Source organism: Dendrobates tinctorius, unplaced genomic scaffold (assembly GCF_039654945.1).
Source record: "Dendrobates tinctorius isolate UK_male_01 unplaced genomic scaffold, ASM3965494v1 ptg000063l, whole genome shotgun sequence".
In the NCBI taxonomy this organism is placed as follows: Eukaryota; Metazoa; Chordata; class Amphibia; order Anura; family Dendrobatidae; genus Dendrobates; species Dendrobates tinctorius.
The window spans coordinates 21,979,128-21,985,127 of NW_027361731.1; positions in this window are offsets into that span (position 1 = coordinate 21,979,128).

Below are 6,000 nucleotides of genomic sequence, written 5' to 3' on the forward strand. Positions count from 1 at the left end.
GGAGAGGAGTACTAGAAGGGGAACAGTTTGTATGGAAGCAGGGACTCCTCTACCGGATCACAGAGCAGCACCACACAGGGACGAGCCCCACTATAAAACAACAGCTGGTAGTTCCCAAGAAGTATAGGCAGGAGCTACTGCGAATCTCTCATGATATACCCTTGGCCGGGCACTTCGGCATCAGTCGCACCAGGCATCGTCTGACACAAAACTTCTTTTGGCAGGGGGTAACCTATGATGTTCGTCAGTACTGACAGACCTGTGACAGTTGTCAGCGCATTGGCAAGAGGGGGGATCGATGCAAGGCCAAATTACGCCCCCTCCCCATTATGGAGGAACCTCTGGATTTCACCATCCAGTACAGACCCGGCAAACAAAATGGTAACGCCGATGGACTAAGTCGACAAACGGAACTTGTACCAACCCCATAAACTTCGGTCATCCCCAAACCGATCCGTTGAGGATCAGACTGTGTATGCCGATCGCATCGCTGAAAAGGGGAGCCGTGTTACAGAACCACTCAGCACCCAGAATATGTTGTGCAGTTATATGTATATATAATAGGTTCCATGTGAGATGCATGTCCCTAATGTATCAGCAGTGTCCGCCCTCCCCCCACCTTTGTAATTCCCACAGTAAACATCCGCAGGCTCCGGCCACCTGCGGCTTTTGTAATGCATGTCTGGCCTGACGCTTGTCTATTGGCCGGCCCTCTATCTGTGGGATATATTCTGTGTCCTGTGAGTAAAGTGTTGTCAGACTGGAAATACATGGAGAAGCAGTGATCTTTTATATGCGCCCATGCACTCAGAGGAATTCCAGCCAGCGTCCTTCATTCAGATTCCAGCCAACGCAGAGTGGACCTCCGAAAACACGGGGTGGTACTGAAAGAGGTACCCCAGCTTGGATGACCCCGTTACAGGCACCCTCCCCAATAGGGTGATGTCAAGCACTACAGTGAATTATTAGTAAGTGAGGGTGTCTCTGAGTGAAATTGTGAGGTCCCCTGGTACTGATGTGGCCAATGTCCTGAACCTGTAGTCTCTGGTCATTGTGCCGACAGTTCTGAATCTGAAGTCCCTGATTCTGCTGAGGCCAGTTTCTGAACCTTGTCCCCATCCTGTGAGCAGCCAGTCCCTGAATTAGTATCCGAGGCCTGTGTGTCTGAATGTGTGATATTGGAGTCCCCCGTATAACCGGACTACTACAAACAGTCTCCGAATAAGTCTGTGTCAGTAACTGTTCTATAGAGGATCCAGAACTTAGTAGTCTGAAAAGAGCCCTAGTCCTATCTGGGTCTGCGCACTTGACCCCTGGGGTAAGCAGCTGTAGTACCGTGGTACCTGGTGGCTACCTACAGCCAAGCCTGACTCCACCATCAGGAGCTCCAGTGAACTCCTGGTATACCGCGACGCCCCTCCTAGATAACCTGGCATAGTGAGCCCACGAACCATGTGCACCACCTGCGTGCTGAACACAGACATCAAGTATCTTTCTCATTTCAGTTGGGATCATGAAAAAAAAAGCTAAAAATGATTATAGAGTAAGGAGATACTGAATAATACAATGCAATACACGGCCTATTGGTTTCTGCTGGAAACCCAAAGTGAAAGAGGGACAAACTATGTATAGCCACCACGGCAAAATTCCTGACATGCCCATAACTGCACCCATAGCCAGACCCATTTACCATTTATTCCTACCCTGCCAGGAGGAGATGTCAGAAGGGGGCATGATGGCAGTCAGGGACATTCAGCAGACTGCCCGGGATGACAGGACATAGACCCAAATCTGGGACTGTTCTGCTGTACTCGGGATGGTTGGGACCTATGGATTTATTGTTCATTCCTTCATAGTTGGAGCAGCCAGAACTTTTTCATTTTTACATAAGGTTCACTATATGAGGTCTCGCTTTTTGAGTGAGACGAGATGAAGTTTATTTTTGTAAAGGCCATTGTGCCAAACCCGTCTGTTAGGCTGTGTTCACACATAACCTGCAACGTTCAGGCTTTCACACACTTCTTCTATACGGACGTGGGAAGGATGCCTAAGGGAAATGTTATTTATTTTTCACTATTGTTGTAGTATGACTACCCAGATTAAAGGTATAATTATTCAAAGTTTGAAAATTGTTAATTTTTTTTTTAATTTTGTCAAAATGTCAGATATTTTTTATAAATAAAAGCAAAACATATAAACCTAAATTTACCACTAACAAAATACAATGACTCATGAAAAAAACAATCTTAAAATCACTGAAATATGTGGAAATGCTTCAGCATCTTTGCCACATACTGTAAATTCACATGGTAGATTTGAAAATTTGGGCTTGGTCACTAAAGTGATTAAAAAAACTGCAATAAATCATTATTCTAATTGTTATTTGTTAATTTACTGGAAGAAAAAAAAATCTCTGACTTTAATTTAGCTCTAGAATGCAGGGACATAGGAATACACTGGTATATAGAAATGTATCTCTATGTACCAGCACAAGAAGTTGTGTGTTTGAATCACCAGGGCCCAGACTTGAAGAAAAGTGAAGAATGAGTTAATTACAGCACAGAGATGCCGGTATCCCCCAGAGTCAGAAAAGGAACTACTGAGCACTAACCACAGAGAGCTGGGAGGAGAGGAGGCGACTTACAGACACGGAGTGAGAGGCGGGACGTTACCCTGAATGCCTGGGACAGCTCCCCCAAATTGGGACTGTGCTGCTAGATGGTTGGAAGCAACGAATAATGGGGAATCTCCAGCACCGACCTCCACATAGAGAATAATGGAGCCTCCGACACCGACCTCCACCCGCAGAGCCGCACTCCACATAGAGAATAATGGAGCCTCCGACACCGACCTCCACCCGCAGAGCCGCTCTCCACATAGAGAATAATGGAGCCTCCAGCACCGACCTCCACCCGCAGAGTCACACTCCACATAGAGAATAATGGAGCCTCCAGCACAGACCTCCACCCGCAGAGCCGCACTCCACATAGAGAATAATGGAGCCTCCAGCACCGACCTCCACCCGCAGAGCCACACTCCACATAGAGAATAATGGAGCCTCCAGCACCGACCTCCACCCGCAGAGCCGCACTCCACATAGAGAATAATGGAGCCTCCAGCACCGACCTCCACCCGCAGAGCCACACTCCACATAGAGAATAATGGAGCCTCCGGCACCGACCTCCACCCGCAGAGCCGCACTCCACAGAGAATGATGGAGCCTCCAGCACCGACCTCCACCCGCAGAGCCGCACTCCACATAGAGAATAATGGAGCCTCCAGCACCGACCTCCACCCGCAGAGCCGCACCCCACATAGAGAATAATAGAGCCTCCAGCACCGACCTCCACCCGCAGAGCCGCACTCCACATAGAGAATAATGGAGCCTCCGGCACCGACCTCCACCCGCAGAGCCGCACTCCACATAGAGAATAATGGAGCCTCCGGCACCGACCTCCACCCGCAGAGCCGCACTCCACATAGAGAATAATGGAGCCTCCAGCACCGACCTCCACCCGCAGAGCCGCTCTCCACATAGAGAATAATGGAGCCTCCAGCACTGACCTCCACCCGCAGAGCCACACTCCACATAGAGAATAATGGAGCCTCCAGCACAGACCTCCACCCGCAGAGCCGCACTCCACATAGAGAATAATGGAGCCTCCAGCACCGACCTCCACCCGCAGGGCCGCACTCCACAAAGAGAATAATGGAGCCTCCAGCACTGACCTCCACCTGTAGAGCCACACTCTACATAGAGAATAATGGAGCCTCCGGCACCGACCTCCACCCGCAGGGCCGCACTCCACATAGAGAATAATGGAGCCTCCAGCACCGACCTCCACCCGCAGAGCCGCACTCCACATAGAGAATAATGGAGCCTCCAGCACTGACCTCCACCCGCAGGGCCGCACTCCACATAGAGAATAATGGAGCCTCCAGCACCGACCTCCACCCGCAGAGCCGCACTCCACATAGAGAATAATGGAGCCTCCAGCACCGACCTCCACCCGCAGAGCCGCACTCCACATAGAGAATAATGGAGCCTCCAGCACTGACCTCCACCCGTAGAGCCACACTCCACATAGAGAATAATGGAGCCTCCGGCACCGACCTCCACCCGCAGAGCCGCACTTCACATAGAGAATAATGGGGCCTCCAGCACTGACCTCCACCCGCAGAGCCGCACTCCACATAGAGAATAATGGAGCCTCCAGCACTGACCTCCACCCGCAGAGCCGCACTCCACATAGAGAATAATGGAGCCTCCAGCACCGACCTCCACCCGCAGAGCCGCACTCCACATAGAGAATAATGGAGCCTCCAGCACAGACCTCCACCCGCAGAGCCGCACTCCACATATATGGCTGCTCTGTTCGCACAGGACCTGTGATGAGGTCACAGGAGGGGAGGAGTCAGGGGGTCACATGATGGGAAGTAAAGGGGTTGGAATCAGAGAAGATATATTGCTGTTCCTATATGACACATAGATGTTTGCAGTGGATGGGGTGAATGCTGCCCCCATTGTGGTGCCCTGTTTTTGTAGATACTAGGAGCCATTAAAAGAAAAATAATTTTTTTGGAGCAGGATATTAATGGCTATACCTAGAAATTTCTGCATTTTTGCTAAACAATTGCGGTTGACCTGCAAGTGATAACTCAATATCAATGCTGAGGTAAAGACTAACTATATAAATGCAAAATGTGACAGACAGAAGCTGCACTGATAATTTAGATTCATCCAGCAACTATAGGGGTTAAAATGGTTACAGAGCAGTCATAAGGACCATGAGGGGAAGTTCTTGACAGCCCCACACTGAGAACACATCCCCAAAGTCAGACAGGTATGTAGGCACAGACTGGGTATCCATCCTTGCAAGCCGGGTGACCAAGCAGTGTCCTGGACAATACCTACTCCACTTTACCACCTCCCGAGTCTGCCAAACTACCACAGGGTTGTGCATAGTGAGCCAAGGAAATCTAAGAACAACAGGTGAGGGCAGACCCTCTAGCACATAACAGTCAATACCTTTTGAGTGCATGGCCCCTACCTGAAGATGTAAACCTCGGACAGCTTGAGTAAAATACACCTGTCTCAAGGGTGCAGACTCAATGGCCATTATGGGTATAGATCTGGACAGTGTATGTGGTTTTAGGCCCCGGACCCGGGCGAACCTAGTGTCAAATCAAGTTAAACCCCACCCTACTGTCCAGAAATGCAGACATAACCACCTTATTTTTGCTCAGATGGATTTCAGTCAGCAGAAAAGATTGTGTCCTACCCACGGAGGAGATATCTACACCCGATTTGCTAACCTCCAGCAACCTGTGCTCCTTAGTTTTCTGGCGTCTGTTTACCATGAGACTGGAAAGGACATGTGCCCATGAAATAGCCCTTTATACCACAGTAAAAAACATACTCATCTTTGTGCCAAACAACAGACTGCTTTGCAGAATGAGTTGCCCCACCCAACTGCACGGGTTCCTCAGATGCCTCAGGCCAGGTTTTCCTTGGCCCCAGACCTCCTGCACATTGGCATATATCTTTATGTCTCTGGCAAGATGGCGATCCACCTGGATAGACGAAGACATGGCTGTCTCAAGGAAAACTGAAGTCTCATACAGGGCTAAGGCATCATTCACCACTACTGATAGCTCCTCACAGAACTGGCTATGTAGTGCGGGGTCATTCCACTTAGTGTTTGTGGACCACATCCAAAACTCGGAGCAATACTGCTCCGCCGACCGGTCTTCCTGCTGGAGCTGATGTGTGGAGTCAGCTAGGGAGATGTGGTTGGAGTTGTCATATATATGACCCAACGCCAGAAGAAATTCCACCACCGTCTGGAAGTCAGACAGGAGAGAGAATGCTCATGCTTGGGGGGGTCATCCTGAAGGCGCGAGATTGTTATCCCCACCCTTTGCTCCTTGGTTCCTGAGGAACAAGGATGTAACCTGAAGTATAGTTTACTGGCCTCCCTGAAAACAACAAACTTGCAT